The sequence below is a fragment of the Hetaerina americana genome, unplaced genomic scaffold (genome assembly GCF_022747635.1).
Source record: "Hetaerina americana unplaced genomic scaffold, ioHetAmer1.1.p SCAF_10, whole genome shotgun sequence".
NCBI classification, from domain to species: domain Eukaryota; kingdom Metazoa; phylum Arthropoda; class Insecta; order Odonata; family Calopterygidae; genus Hetaerina; species Hetaerina americana.
The window spans coordinates 25028917-25047063 of NW_027286070.1; positions in this window are offsets into that span (position 1 = coordinate 25028917).

Here is an 18147-nt window from a genome sequence, read left to right on the forward strand (position 1 = left end):
TGATCAATGTTACAGCTATTTTATTCCCGTTTCAACACAATTAATGAGCTACGTATATTTTTTCTCTTTGAAATTCCATTGTCATTTTCGATTTGAAGCTTAAATGTGCTTCATCATTGAATGTGTTTCATCTTCTGCTTCAACATGGAGTTTTAAAAATATATTTTGCAACTGCATTTCTAGAAGATAAGAAGATAAAGTGTTCTTTCGTCTGATGATATTTTTTCCCGTTTATCTCCCAAAAGAAAACTTATATTACTTATAAATAAATATTACTAAGTGCTCAAAATATTTAATATAATAATTCCGCATGTCTTTACGCATATTATTCTTCCACATGTGATGGTTTTATCTCTAAAACCACTCAAATTACTGAAGATAGTTACTTTTTTATCATAAAATAAATATTTAGGGAAGGATAATTAAGATTTAGCATATTATTCTGGGGGGAGAAAGTTTACTCATAAAATTTAAATATTTTTCAAAAGATGAAAAAAGTATACTAAGTAGCAGCAGCAAAATAGAAGTTGTGATGAATGGTTTGATTGGCAGGCGTTTTATAAAATTTAACATTCATATGTCCATTGCATTAACACAGTCACGCCTCTTGGGCACCCTCAGCTTCAATTCAGAAGTTGGACAACCAAAAGCCATTTTTCATTAATATTGTGTTATTACAAATGCAATGAAAGAAATAAAGTACATTTATTTTCTTGAATAGGCATAATAACCAAATCTTTGATGTGTTCGTTGCAAAGCCAAATGATATTCATTGAATTTGATGCGGTGCACAGTCAATATATAAATATAAAAGAAATATAATTAAAGAATAGGTAGTCATGGTTTTCACTAGCGTGTTATAACTAGCATGGGTCGCGGCAGTCTACGAGTAGAGCGTTTTGATAATGACCGCAGGGCCCGGACACGTCTCTGGGCACCCACAGCTTCATTAAAGATATGCAATTTTTTCGGGTATCAGACTTTCCTGAAAACCATCGCAGACGCAGGAAAAAATATGTCTCCCCTACCCTGATGTGCGGATATCTCATACAGTAGGGCTTGGCACCGGGTGAACGCTACCGACACCTTCCAAAACAACCTTCGGGATAATTACTGTTTTTGGTTATGAACACATACAATAGAAACATTCCTGTCAAAGAAGTCCTTCTTTAAAGTTATCTTATATTTTAAGGTGGCAAAGGAAGAACAATTTTAATCTGCTACAAAAAATAACCATACCAAGAAGAAAAAAGGCATCAAAGCAGCATTTCAATTTGTGAATACATAAAATATGGTAATTTACAAAACGTCACATTATCATGATGTAGCATTGTCTATAATAAGAAGCCTGTAGAGTTTGAAAAGGTATATTAAAAATATACTAAGGAAAAGAATCTCTAACTGATGGGTGAGTTAATAGCTTTGGATCACGTCAAGGAGATCGGAGAGTAAAAATAGCCATTAGAAACTGAAAAATTAAATAAAAAGAGCGGGTATACAGGCCTAAAGAAATAAGAGACGATCAACCCAGGCAGACTCAACGAAAAGAGTGTCAACAAGCTCGGAAGAAATGTAAAAAAAGACTGCTGACTGTAATCAATGAGAGCTTATACGAGTAGTGTGGAAGATTGCCAGACGAATTAGTAAGAATGGAAATGTTACCGTAACGGAAGAAAACGGTGACAGTATAATGATGAGGTGTTGAGTACTATGTTCCTTGCATTGAAATTACTTACCCGAATACTCAGTCAAATATTAAAAAAACGAATTTATATTTAAGTTGTAATAGGAGTGGTGCAGGTCTGGAAAGATAATGTTGGAAAACATGATATTTTAGCATGTAAAATGGGCTTTGGACATATAGCCCGTGAAACTAGTTGCTAAAATTTCTGCAATACCATGGCAAGGATTACCACGAAGAAATATTTTGCTACATTTTTATTACCACAGTAATCATTTATTCGATTGCAAATAATAGGATTTCGAGGGGTTGAGATGGGATTTCGTAGGGATATGCCAGCAGGGAAAATCTAAAGGAAGGGTTTAGTAGAATAACCAAAACGTGACCAATAATATTCCATAAATAAAGAGGTTTAAAAGAAGATAATTCTATTAGGGAGTAAGGTTGTAAGCCATATATGTTGAAGGAAAGATATTTAAACTGCTGTCAAAAAATTCTCTGATTGAAATATTTTCGGAAAAAGTACAGAAATGGTAGGGATCCAATTCATAAAGAAATATATTCATAAATTTTATTGCAGTATATCTGAAAGGAAGATAAATAAAAAGAAAGAAATCTCTGATAATGAAACAATTCAGCTTATTTCCTCATATAAGTGAAAACCCGAACAAATAGTACTTCTCCTAAAGAATAGTAATATATTCAGTTCACATGGTAAAAATTGATTTAGCCTACATGATATGGCTAGGTTTCATTTAGAAAATTTTGGTTTAACGCGAAGTTCATATCCATTTTTACACCTTAACCTAATTTGTAACTATAATAAACTTATCGTTTCACTACTGCTAAGGTAATTTTTTCTCTGCTATAAATTTTTTATTGAAATAAATATCATCTCGTGAGATCATATAAGAGTATTAAACTAACGATGTTCAAGTGAATTAGGACTCAGCAAAATGTGGTATTGAAATACACCAGCCCCTCTGAATTAGGGATTTGGAGCTCTAATAGTGCACAGGGGTAATTCACCGATGTTTACGTTATTTGGTTCCTACTATAATTGTGTACTCATTTCCCTTTCCCTAACGACGTAAGTACTTCAAGCGGCAAGTAAACTATGCGATTTTCAAATGTAAAGTACAATTATATTTTGGACAACCATGTTAAAATACTTGAATTTCTTGAAATTCTTCTCATTTTGATAAAACATCTTGAATATTCACAGAACGTTAACTTCAATATTGTTAAAAGTTACAGACTATCGCATCCAAATTCAATATTCATGGTATATTCAGCTTGTTGGTCAGAATGTACTAGGGTGATTATTTAGGTAAAAATTAATTTAGGTAATTTTAGATTGAGAAACCTATATTGTATTTTGAATACTGTTATACGTCAATGAAGCATATTTATTATCTAATATGGAATGAACTATAAACTATCATACAATGCAATGATTTTGATGCTGAAAAGTTTTCTCTTAACTGATATATTATATTATAAGTCTTCTCAAAAGTGCTTAAAAGAATTCAAGGTTGATTAAACTTGGGAAAAATATCACGGCACTTTATTTAAATCATGATATTTAGCTCACCTTTTAACTTTTATTATGACCCTTTTTATTACCCTTTATATTAATGATATAATGTGCCTGCTTTGACAGTTGCAATACATTGGAGAGTATTGAGCATGCAAAAATCTAAAAGATATTAATGATGCACGTAGGACGGAATGAAAGAAAACATACTCTTTTTTTTTCTTTTTTTCATGCTGATTGATTCATATTAATGAGATAGGAATTTTCTTGTTTTGTGAAAGAGATTTGTGTTTGGATGTTTCCTTTAAGTGTACTTGTGTTTTACTGAATGATTTTATCTATTATCTTTCGTGATTACTTGGGACATAAGTGCCACGTGGCACTATCTATCTGCATATGTAAATTTTAATAATGATATAATCAAAAATTTCTATGCACAGTGACCCCATTCGGCAAAAGCATTTGTGTGACATATTGTATAAGCAAACTAATGAATAAATATTCACAATTCGAAATGATAAATTTTGGACTGGGTTATTACGATGGCTACTACGTTTATACAGTGTTCGTAAGATGAAGTAGTGATTATTTTTGGCTTCATGTAAAACCTATATTTTACTTTTTTCTGATTTCATTGTTACGTACTCCCTGCATATTAATAAAACTGTATCGAATGCCTGAATTCAGATACTCTGTCAAGAGACAAATGATTTCCACTAAGAAAAACTTCGAATATTTTATTGAGTGTGCACTTTACTCATTGTTCCTCAGTATTATAATCTTTAAATAAAATTATCTGATTTCAAATCAACTATAATTTAGTTTTAAATTGTCATGGTTAATGTAGGTCAATTAAGTAAAAGTTAGCAAGTATTAACAAGTAACAGCATTAACAAGTTAGCAAAAGCATTAACAAGTAACAAAGTTCTTAATGCCAGGTAATGCACATTTCATTAAGAATTTCATGTCAAGGAATACTTATTACGACCAAATTAAATACTCAAATATAATAAATCTAAAAATATTATAAAATATTTTCATTCTGGAATTGACGGTGCCTTTCTTTCGTAATTAAATTCAAAAAAATATTTGGCGAATAATAAGTATACGGAAAATAGTATATTTTTGTACTTTTAACGGAAAATAGATTTGCATGGTAAAATAATTTTTAAAATATAATATGAAAACATAAACTTAAAATAATTGAATGGTAGTGGTCGCTTATTATAACAATGCAACTTACTAACAAAATTCTATACTCGTATTAGAACACTAATAAAATAGATAAAACTTACAAGGACCCTCACATTGTAGATTCTTGGAGCTTTCGGCATTCTCAGAGGCCTTCCTCAAGTAAAACATTCTCTCTCTCTCTCTCTCTCTCTCTCTATATATATATATATATATATATATATATATATATATATATATATATATATATATATACATACATAATACATATAATCTATAATTATATATATATATCCACACGCTTTATTAATAGTTCATAGTTAAAGAAATGAGAACATAACATGTAACATAACATATAAATGATGAACACTAATGGTGGTGAAAGTGAAAGCAGCAGATCACAAACGTAAAAAATATCCTTGACCGGGACTTAAACCACGGATCTTCCGACTAACGAGGCCGTGTTGAAGGTGGCTGGTTTATGTGATGATGGTGAAAGGTCCAAATATGAATATTTTTTGAACGAATCTATATTTGAAAATGTATATAACTGCCATAACCATAGTTCCGAAGCCAGTTAGTGAATCTAATTTTTACTGAAAATCTAAAGGAAGGTGATAAAGGAAACCTTTTAGGATGGAGTAACTCCATATCAAAGTCTCCATGGCTAATGCCTTTTACTTATTCTCTCAGAGAACTGATTTATTCTGCGAATCGTAAATAATTTTATTTAAATATTTAATTGGTTTTTCTTATTGCTATTCTTCAATTTCTCATGTTTATCTACATTTTACTCTCCATTTTTTTCTCTGTATGCATCGAACATTTCTATTCAATTATTATTTTTCGTTAATGAGCTGTCAATCTTCTCTTTTTTACCACGGTATAAACTTTGTTTGAAGCTTATACTTGACATCACTATATACCTTCTCAAGGGATCCTAAATTTCCGTGCGAAAAGTTTATGCTTTAGATAAACGTTCCAAATTATGTAATTTTATATGCATATTTTACTCTCTACTTCTTTAGCCTTCCTTCGCAAAAATATACCTAACTTTTCTTTCTTTTCATTTCACTGTGATAGTTTTGAAACCTATTTTGTGCAAGCAGGGCCCTCCGATTCTCGTTACTGCTACTTAGTACTGCACGATTATCGGATATTGGGAAGATATTTTTTACCAGATTCCTTGAACTGTCTATGATGTCCTGATTTAACTCTGTCTGTGTATATCTAGCCCGCATATATTTGATTATCATCATTTAGTGAGTGTATTCTTTATGAACTCGTCTATTAATTTTTTTTCCTTAATCGATTATCGTATGCAAAATTTATTCTTTTGAACAATTAGCTCCGTCTATTTGTCAGCATAATGTATTTCTCATTTTAGCTAACATAAAATTATTTCTCCCATATTTAATTTAATTTTTACAGACGCCAAATTTTAAAATCCTAACTGCAAACATTTTTAACGTCACTATTTTCGAAATATGAATTCATTATTTTGCTTTGAATTTCACTTTCACTTCCACATGATTATTTTTCTATGTCAGGTTTACATATATTATGTTTCGCTTAAATATTATAAGATATTTTTTTCAATGTTACAAATTCGAATCATACTTTCTGCATTATTTTAAAGATTGAACTCTTCTGCTTGTTTTTGGAAAGTTTCCGCGTTTGAAGTCTTAGCTGGCATTTTATACAAATTTTTTTATCATTTAACCAGGAAATAATTTGTTGCGTTAATTTGAATTTGTTTGGTTGTTGAAGTTCAAAGTATTTACATGGATCAGGTAATAATATGTTGGCACTTCTCTCATGAAAACGTTAAGAATAACATTGAGGTTCCCACTTATTATGCTAAATCTGAGTAATTACGCGTTCATGAATTATAAATTTCGAAGTAAGATAAAGGCATACCTTAGATATCATCCATGATATCTCTTAAATTTCAGTTAAACTCAAAAATAATACAACCACTGGGAGATTTTTGCATTGTTTCTGAATTAACTTGTGATTTAAATTACTTAACAAAAGTATTTATATGGCTTAAGTTAGGAGCCCAAAATATCAATATTATCCACTTGGAAACGATAGGAAAATAAATGAAGAAATCTTAAGCATCCTGTTATTATGTTATCAAAATTATATCTTTTTTTGAAAGGTTATTAGAGTTGTAAGGATTATAATAGCGATACTACGAGGGTCATCCGGAAAGTAGTACCCGTTCGTGAAATAAAGACACAAAAGTAAATATTAACAAACATAAAAAATTTTATTTGAAAGAGGATACTTTAAACTACTTCTCAACATAATCTCCAAGCAAATTAAGGCATTTGTCATAACGTGTGACAAGTTTCTGTATTCCTGCTGCATAGTCCTTCGCCGCCAGCTCATTGAGATACGCGAGGGACCCATCTTGCACAAATTTTTGCATAATGCAGATGGTGTTTAACAATTTCATGAACAATTGTTCGAGAAACATTGGGAAAATGCTCACAGATGTCATCAATTGTGACGCGCCGATCGTTCCTCACGAATTCGTCAACTGAGCTCACCAGTTGGTCTGTAATGACAGACGGTCTCCCCGAACGCTCATCGTCGTGTGTGTTCCCCCTCCCCATGTTGAAGTTGCGACACCACCGCCGAACAGACGACTCGTCCATTACATTGTCTCCATACACCTCCTTTAATTGGCGATGAATATCACATGGGCGAACGTTTCTTGCATTGAGGAATTTAATCACTGCCCTCACTTCACAACTGGCGGCGTTCTCAATTTTTTTAAACATTGTAAACAATCACAGAAACAACACAGGCAATGCTAGCGTCACGCAACTTGGCTCAGAGAAGGCAGACAAGCCACTGAAGCTATCTGACCTCGTCCAGCGGCTACTCGCGTCGTCAGCACTTCATGCGGCACGAACGGGTACTACTTTCCGGATGACCCTCGTATTAGGAAAATTTTAGGTTTATGCTGTCATTTAAGTTGACCAAGCTGTAAAAAGGGATAAACTATGATTGTGTTGATTTTTCCGCCAAATAAATTCACATTATTACTAATTGAACACTGTCTTCTACTTTCGTGGTTGGATGATTTATATACATGTTAATTACTAAGTCATAATCCATTGTTAACTTTGTCAGTCATAACCTTTTACCGTTACCTACGAAATAAATACGCAATGTTTTCAGAGGTTGGCATGCATTTGCGTATCTTGTATATATCTCATTATTTATCCATTTATATAATCAGGGAAATAAGTAGACACCTGCATTTCATCCTTTAGGGTCGTAAATTTAACCAGTTAGAGCTCCTGTAAATGCTTGTAATTTCTCCGCCTAGCAATAATTGAGTTGAACTCGGTTTCTAAGGATACTATCCTTTTCGATATAATATAAAATGAATTGTGAAATAGATGAGGTCTTCTCGTAAGTGAGTGGATAGCGGCTGAGGCCAAATAATTAACAATGCATAACTGGCATGAAATAATGACTAAGTGTGTTCTACTCCATTATCGTGGCTTATATTTTATTCAAACAGATTTCGATGAAAATGTTTTATAGAACGGTTAACTATTTTTGGTCTTAGATGCAAAAGCATGCCTTTCCATGGCCAAGTCTTGGAATTCCAGTCCAACCAAAAATGAATCATTAATTCAGAAATAGAACATTAGTGTGAAATACTGACGTAATTTGTGTTCATATTGAAAAGTTTTAAGTTCCTTTCTTTAATAAAAATTGCATTTGCTTAGGCTATGTTTCATATGGAATGAGCATATCAAATGCTTTACGTGCATATATTAAAAGACATGCCTGTAGCTATGAGTTAAACAACATTCGTTTCATTATCCCATATAATTATTGATCAAGGATCAAAAGGGGTAACTGCCCTAAATAAGTTGAAACTTGATAATATATTTCCAAAGATATACAAATAATACTTTTCGATACTACCCGTAGTATCGGCATATGAAATCGTGTCCAATTAGGTTATGCCTCTGCGGTATATTAACATTTGTAATCAGATGCTTGGGAAAGTTTTACCATCAACTGTTTCAATCATGCTTTCTTTTTTTCTGCAATAATTAATGGAGTGATTTGGCTGAACTTCTGTTTGATGAATCCGAAACGTAACCCTGCCATTCTATAAAATACAATATTTTGTAGAATGACAGTGTTTTTTTCTGTTCCCTAACAGTATTACAATACATGTAAGAGAAATATCCACTCTATATCGTGTATTATGGGGAAGTTACAAAGAGATTTATATTTATGTTTTATTATATATCTCGAAATTCTTGGCATGATCTAGTTTTACTCTCCTCTGCATGCAAAAAACGGTAAATATTTTTAAAAATCCTACATCTCAACTCTCAGTCCGAATACGTTAAAGAGTTCCAGGGTTGATGTAGCGGAAAGAGTCCATCATTAAGTAAAGGTATAGTACCTTTTATAATATCCATACTTTACGATCCGAATTCTCCACTAAAGATTAAATTTTTGACGATTTTCAGACCATCACATCGAAGTAATAGAATATCTCCCCTGTAAAACTGTAATTGTATTTTACGTGGCTTTAACAACTTTATACATTTAAAAAATTCTACTCTCACGAACTGTGAATGTTGCATTTTTTGATTCCATGACTCCATTATAATATTCTAATTTCTTGTGATGCATTGGTTTATTATATGAATGTATTTTATTAATGATCATTGCGAGTGCTATACTTTCCGGAATCACAAATGGCCAAAAACTGACTAAAAATAATTGATAAGAAGCTTATTCCTACATTTCACGAAAGCCTTATGTACGGTATAAATTGTTCGGAATTCTCTTGCATGCCATTAAAAAGGCAATTAATATCTGAAGAGAGGGGCATTGTTGTGTCCTAATCAAATATTCGCAAGATTCGAAATGACTGCTTGAGCTCTATATTTAACCAAATTTATGATTAGAATGACCTTTTAATGAATAAATTATCCCAATCGATTATCATCCTAAAACTGGTTATTAATTTGCGTAACCATTAATCGGCTTAGCCAGTTCTCGAACACTCTTTAAATAGTGGTATTAATACTATGCGCTGCCCTAGAAATTCTATATTGTAGAAATAAATCATAGAGATGAAGTTTACTCATTATTGCTTAATTATATTATGAAGATAAGATTTTGGAATCTCTCCGTAAAAGTATCAACGTTGCTTCTCCCCTACAGTAGACGTTACTAGAAAAATATTCGTTATGCGTACTACTTTCAAACTTTAATGACAAGAAGTGAATAAATACTCAAAGAAATGTTTCAAAAATCTCTGGCCGAGGAGAATAAAGCGCCTGTTACAGAATACTCAACAAGAAGGACCAAAAACATATCCAACATTAACTTACTTTACATTAAGAATCTATTTAGTGCTGAAAAATTACAAACCTTGCATTCCACGTCTACTATGATTAATTTCAATTTTCATCAAACAGTAGCTTTTCTACGCATCATTTATTTCATCATTAGCTACCTCTCCGTACATATCCCTATGTCACACCCATATATATCGTACACATATCCGTATTCTTGTCCTGATTCAAATATCTCTACAGATCAATCATTTAAATCTCGTAATGGCGCAATCAACCTATCTATAAACAGATAATTTTAACCTTATACCATCTTTGAAGGCATTTTATCTGCTAATATTATCTGACCCCTAAAACAACTATTTTTGGACAAATCTTTTCCCTCCCAATTTACATAACTCCTGTATCGTCTTCGTTTCAAATGAAAATTCCCTTTTTCAAAAAAATTACTCTGTTGTCATAAGTTAAGCCTCCTCATGTTCCTATAAAACAACATATTATTCAAATGCGTGCTTCACTCATTCCGCATATTCTTCAATAATTCTTTAATGAAATAATTCATATAATCTACAAGTAACTTTTTAACGTCTTATAAATATCATTGATTACTTTCATTTGTAATTGTAATTAAACCGCATCCTAAAAGCCTCTTCATATATTTCTATGTGTATTGGAGTAATTTAATTGGCCCAACAACGGTTAGAACCTTTTAATTGAAGTTTAAAATTAAAATTTAATATTTCCTCTCATTTTATTCCGAACCATCATATTGTCTTTCTAATTTTGATGTTTCAAATTATAACTTTAACGCAACCACTCCAAATTCCATATTTGACATCTATTCTCGTAACTGTAGGTTACAGGCTTCAGAAGTTATTTGCTTTGTTAGGTTTAGGTCTTGCCAGAAAAAGGATGCAAAGGAAATAGGAAGAGCCTACTGGTGCCAAGGCATTACCTATTGAGCAGCTAATTCAACAGACGGCCTAATTCACGTATAGCTTCCTCATATAGCCAGGTACGGCTATGAATACTACTGGAAATTATATCATTGCAGATTAAATATCTGGAACCTCGCAGATGGTAGCCGCTCACCTATCCACCATGCGAGTTCGTTCCACGACAGTTCTTTCATTTTCTTACAGTTACGTGATTCCGTTGTTTCATTTTATATCCATAATTTTAAAGTACAGTTATAATGGAGACTATTCATGATCACCTATCTTTGCTCTCCCAATTTAATTTGACTGGAACGCAAACAAAATAAATAAGTTTATTAATATATATATATATATGTATTGTAATGATTCTCTATATTATATATAATATATTATATATACATAATATATTATAGAAATCTATATGGGTCGCGGTAATGCAGTGGGTAGAGCGTTGGACTGCTTACCGGAGGGTCCCTGGTTCGATTCCCGGGCAAGGCACTCTGGGCACCTGCAGCTCCTCCCAAGCTTTATGATGCATTGAGTAAGGGTATTAAGAAAATACTCGCAAAACTAGGTGAAATGTAGTGTAGCTCTGTTCGGCGCGGAAACGTATATATATTTACACGTAGAAGTGAAATAGCGCTAGCGAACAAAAAGACAGAGAAAAGCGCACAAATGAAACTCTGAATTTTGCCGAAACCCCTTTTTCTAAGGAGATAATGATATGCGAAGGTGATTTTACCACCAAAAATTTGGAATACGTGTGAGTTTCACTTGCATGTGTTGCCAGCTGAGTTAACTGAAGCAATGATAACTGCTCCTAGTAGGGTCAAAGTGGGTCGAAGTTTAAGAGCCAGACGAATGGCAGGCCACTTTACCGAGGTGTCGTGCTCGGCAGCTGGAGATGCAACGGTTCCGCGGTTGTCATCCCACGAAAGTCTTCGAAAGCAAACCGACAGCAGAAGCACAGAGGACGCAGAAGAAAACCGAATTAGTTTGACGAGGAATTTGGAATTATTGGAAAATTTTAAGGAGAGGAAATTTTCTGAATATAAAGCGAGAGGTGAAAAGAGGACATGTATATGTTAAAGATCTACGCGTGGTGAAATGGAAATAAAGCGAGGAGAACTGGAGTGACAGGTACAGAGTAATCCATGTACAGTGGACGGGAAGAAAGCTAATAAGGAGTTGCCAGAATATTTAGTTTCAAGGTAGACGATACAGAGCATTGGTTTGTAGACAACATAAAGCAAGTAACCGATAGAATAATACTAGTGGAGGTAAAAGCAAAACCGAAGAACATCGCCATTGTCAGGTACACATTCCACCAAGCAATCATAATCGGGAAGAAACCAACAGGGCACTCGATTAGTTACAGGACATAATTTCAATTGTTCCTGCTGCAAAAAAAATTAATAGTGATGAGGTATTGAAATACTACGGTAGGCGAAAGCAGAGTTGGTGATTAGGTGAAGGAATAAGGTTTAGGTACGAGAAATGACCGCGGGGGTAAAAGCAATTGACTTCTGTAGAATGCAAGGGCTAATCATCATTAACACTTGGTTTGAACCTAAAAATTAGGCGTAGTCATACATTGAATATGCCAAGAGACTTAAAAAGGTATCACTAACATAATATTATGGTTAGTCAAAGATTTTGGAACAGCATACACTTCGCACTCTTTCCGGAAGCGGATTAGTTAAATTTAGTTGAGTGATTAGTTAAATTTGAAAAGTTATCGCCTGAGAGCCAGCGGGTTAGGAAATGGAATATAGAAGTAATAACTGGATTGATAAGAAACAGGTAACAGTAGGATGTAGAAAAAATCGTGATTTAGGGAAAGGAGCTAAGGAATTTTTAGGAAAATTGGGAATATATCATATAATGGGTTTCTAAAATACGCACAATAAACTACAGGAACTGTTAATAAGAAAAAGAAAAGGAAACTAAGTATCTCGGATGAGATGATTAGAAAAATAGATAAGAGAGGGAAATGGACGAATATAAATACAGTATTTCGCAGAGGCAAATATAAAGGCTAAAATAATAAATTAAGACTGGTGATAAGCAAACCAAAACAAGTGTTGTGGAAGACCCTGTGATAGAAAATGTAAAGCTTATTGAGGTGGGGTGAAATGGTTGCGCCACACAGCAAGGCTGAATCACTATCGGGAAGAAAAAAGGGAATATCTGTGCTGAAAGTTAGAGTTAAGTCGGGAAAGATAGTATTCGACATAAAATATATCCAAGAGAGATGGCAGAAATATTTTGAAGAACTGAATCGTTAAGAATCTAGGCCAACAAGCTTAGACAAAGGAAGAAAAGATGACGCAGATGAAGATACCTTAGTTCAAGGCATACCCGACGATGAGATAGAAAGGACACTGGGCCAAATAACATTGAGTAAGGCCGGGTGGGTAGACAGCATTTATATGGAACTACTAAAAGGTTTTGAAAAATGTAGGATAAAGAGTATATATGAACCGGTATTCGTAGTATCTATGAGGAAGGCATCTGGCCAGAGAGCTTTTTGAGATCAATTTTAGTTCCTATTCTAAAAATGTAAGGGGTATATCACCTGAGGTCGACAGAGCAATTAGTGTGATTTCGCACGCAGCTAAAGTGGATCATCAACGAAAGGATGGAGAGCAATGCAAAGAAATTACTTAGAGGATGTAGATTGGATTAGATTACTTAGAGTATGGGTTCAGTAAGGAGAGATACCATCGAAGAAATGAGATCACTAGTTGAAAGGAATATAGAATACAATAAAGACATATTTGCCTGTTTCGTAGATTTCGAAAAGGTGTTTGATGGAGTGAATTGAAAAACACTGAAAAATGAGTTGCAGAAACTAGGGATTTTCGTGTATTGGAGGAATATGAGGCTAATCTGCTACCTGGACAAGACCCAAACTCTTCAGGGACGATTGGGGAATGGTGAATCCAGTTAGACAGTTTTAGGAAGAAGATTAAGCCAGGGTTCTCCATTTCACTATTCAACGTATATATGAAGGAAAGGATCAAAGAGGCATGGGAAGTACTGTAGATAGGAAAAAAAGTCGGCGTGGAAATCACAAGATGCGATATGTTCGCTGACGACCGAGCTCTAGTATGTCGGTCAGTCAGCATTTCTGATTGATTTTGAAATGCAATGCGAAAAACATCCGAATATATTGTGATTAAATATATATGAAACAAAGATTATGTGATTCTTCAGGGAGAGAAAAGCTACCCTTTAAATTGGAAGGGTACGTGTTAGAGCAGGTGGAGTATTTTGGAAGTGTTCTGGACCAATGCACTTGTAGTAGTAGGAACATCAGGAGAAGAATTTTGTTAGGTAATTAAGCTATTGCAAAAAGGAGAGAATTTATGATAGGTACGTTGCGTATGTACAAAAAGTAAGTTGGAATTCCATGTTTCGTATGCAGCATACATTTGTTTGTCGATTTTTTTCTGCTATTTTGCTGCTAGACATGTCCTAAGCTTTTGCTTATAGTTTCAAAATGATAGCATTTTTAGTTTGTTATTGACAAATACGAATGTTAGACGTGTTTAGGGGGGAAGGTGGGAGAGGCTTGTTGTAGAGTGGGGAGGGGCTTGTTGTAGAGTAGGACGTTGGGCAGTATTTTGTTAGGAGAGAAGACATTTATTTGGTGTTCATGTCCATCCCAAACCTACCTTAACTTGTAGATTACTTATATACATATTTAAAGATACCTTTATACATATTATATACCTCATATCCTCATTCTCTTGCCACTTTTTGATTACTACCAATATCCCTCGTTCCTACCCAACCATTCTCCAATTCTCCAGTTTATTGTTTTCTCTAAAATCGCAAAACTTTGTTTTGTTTACTTTTATTCTCATATCATATATACATAGACTTTTCAATAAACTGAGAAATTTCGACATTTCCTTGTTTGAATAAAAAACTAAAATGTAATATTTCGTACCCTTAACTGATAAATGAATTCCCCACAAACTTTCATTCCTATATCCGGTTTTTCATGTCTGTCTTAAACCACATATACTTAAAACAGCAAAGGTGACAATGGGGAAACTTGCATTACTCCTTTTCTTAACACTGCCTGTCCCGGATTCTCCATCTGCCAGTCGTAATTGAGCAATCTAGGGCTTGTATAGATAGTTTGGGGTAATATATCCTATATTTCGTTTCTAACCCTAGATTTTGCGAAATATTTATTTGTTTTTCAAGAATTCTACCTTATTCACTCCATTTGACGCCTTTCAAAACTCTGAGAAAAAGATAAATATATCCTGATTAAATTCTATTATTCTTAAATTATAATAATTATTCTGGGAACACTTTATCTGTGTGCAACAACAAACTTATTGATCAGTTATTCTCACCCATAGCTGTCTTTCCTATAAATGAAATTGGAACTTTAAGTTATAAGACAAAGTCTTCCAGCCAAATTCCTCCACAAAAACGCTACGAATCATTCCATAAATCCTCTTCTTCCCACATTTTTCCAAACCTCTAAGTAGTTACGGGAGTGCTGACTACCCACATAATATTTTTTTTTATCAATTCCTTTCACGCCCTTTTTATCCCAACATCGAGTAAGCTAAGGACCTAAGCTATCATCATCTGCGTTATATTCTGGCTCTCTGTGTAACCTGCTGGTCTTATACAGGTATCGTTATCATTAAGTTTAATTATATATTCTACCTACCCATTTTTCTATTTTTCCAGTTAAAATTATATATTACTTGACTTATTTAGAATAATTGTTTTAAACCATTTTACCTTTTATTTTCTGAAAGATTTGAACCTTTCTGTAAAACGTAACAAATACCCCTTCCTCTCTAAACTTTCCATTTCCTAGCACTGTGTCTTCCACACTCTTTTGCTCTATCTGATACCCGTCTCAATTCATTACCTAACTCTTCATGCTTCATTCCATCAAACTTTGCATTTAAAAAGTTCCATTTCCTCATCTCATCTATTTCTAAGCATCTATTCTGCAATCCATAGTTTTTATGTTCTTTTTCTAATTGCCGTTCGTACAATGTCGCTCGCGGCTTTCGATATCCCTATTTTTATTTGTTCCAATTTTTCCATCACTCCGCTCTCACTCGAAATATTCTCTATAGTCTACTGATACGTACTCGTTTCTTGTCGTTCCTGTCGTTGCTTCAAAAGTCCATGTCATTAAACGTATTTCCTATTTTATCTTTTTGATTCGAATGCTAGTTTCAACCATATTGTGGTCTAGCTGAAATGTGTACCTTCGTATTTTATTGTTACTAAACCATCCATTCGTGATGATTTATCTCTATGTACCGCAGCTCTCCATTGCTTTTTTCACGCGATCGGTTTTTCTTCCTGAACCGTAGCCCCCACCTCTCAACTATCTCTTTCTTCATCTTCCATTGTGTTCCAATCCCCCATAACTATCAAATGATTCTTTCTAGGTACGCACGCTCTATACATATACTCTAACTGATCGCGTACCCATTGACTTCCTCCTTCCTATGATTGTTTAGTGGCTTTAATGCCTGAGCAGTCACCAAGATAGTCGGTTCCGCTTTTACTTCTACCAATACTATTTACTCTGCCGTGCTTCCTCTATGTTAACTGAGCTTTTTCCTACCTTTATATTCAATAGTGTTGCAACACCACGCTGGCTTTCTTCTCCCGTGCAGTACAGTACTCTGTAGTTATATATGCAGAAATCCCCGGTATCCTTCCACCTTACATCTCACAATCATATAACATCTATTTATCCTCGCTCTATCTCTCACTCATTACTGTCTAGTTTTCCTACCATTAATACCGCCCTAATAGTATGAGTCTTCTGTGCTACTACTGTCGCTTTCCATTTGCAAGGAATTTATGGGATGACCGTTGAAACGTTGCATCCCACGCTGAAGTTCTTAGCACACCTAGCGAAATGGTCGACATCCGTAGTTTCAAAGACGTAATTTCTGCATTGTCCATCGTATATTTCTATGTATAATTAGTTACTTAAGTTCCCTGTTGCCATACTGAATAATATGTTTACCGTGACACTGTCACTCAATGGTCGCACCACTGGAGTCAGACTTCATTGCAGTCGCATCACTGAGGCAGGATTAAAAATCATTAATCCTGCCTGCATAGCCCTAGTGGTCATAAGATCGTACACGTTCTTCTAACACGCCTAGGTTTTATCCCATTGGATGGATAATGTGTATGTGTTTATATATCACACTTTTTGAAAGCCTCACGGACGTGAATAATAATAAATAAAATTTAGAACTTTTGGAAATAAACAAAAACACACAAAAGAGAGACTCACTAAGTTTCGAATTTTCGGTGGTCGCAGCCACCTTCCTCAAGGAAGAGAGGGACAGAACTCTCTCAGAAGAAAGAGAGGGACAGAACTCAGAGCTAAATTTTATTCGTTATATATATATATATATATATATATATATATATATATATATATATATATATATATATATATATATGTTTATTTATATACATTCATATATACTATTATAGGTAATGTGCAGCAGAGGGTAGGTTTTCAATTAACACAACTACAAAATGCCTTGTCTAGCCACTCCGAACAAAACGCAACCCTACATTCTACTTTAGAAGATGTCCCTCGTCATCTCTGTGAACGTCATTCCTTCCTCCGTTCTGTCTAGCATAAATATCCTACATATATACCTGTCCTTTCCTCGTTTACCAAACATTCTCCCCTCTATTACTTCAGCATCTGTCTGCCAATCGATATGCTTTTCATCCATTCTTCCTGTCTCTTTATGATTTCTTCCAACAATCCACTCCCCTTCTGTTTCACCATGCCTAGAACCTTCTCAATTGTTTTCTTTCTTTCCACTTAACTTTTCCCATCATTCTCCACACCCTCACTTCAGAATCCTCCAATCTATGTCCATATCCTGCTTCAATGACCATGTCTCTGCCCCGTACATAACTACGCCCCATATCAGAGTCTTTCAAAGTATTAGTCTTTTCTAAACATTCTTATTGAATACCACTGTCATAGATTCCTTCGCCCTTGCAAAGGCTACTTTGCTTAACGCTAATTCGTTTCCTTATATCCCTGCTACAGAGAAAATTTTGGCCCGAAACATTTTCGAGACAAGTCAAATATTTCTCTTGCTCTATTTTTTCCCTCCTTTTTTAAAGTTTACCTTCATAACATAACCTTTATTTCATTTAAAGAGTATCATAAGTCCTTCAGCAGAAATGTTGTCTATCCACACGTCCTTTTTTTATTTCGTTCCCCTTGATACTTTTACCATCTCATCGTCCAGTATGTCTGGACTTAAGCTATTTTCATCTACTTTATATTATCTTACCAAATCTAACCTTTAAAATTTCTTTGCCTTAAAGTTCTAAATATTCTTCATATCTCTCTTGGATGTTTTACCGTTCTTCTAGATTTTCTTACAAAGTCTATTG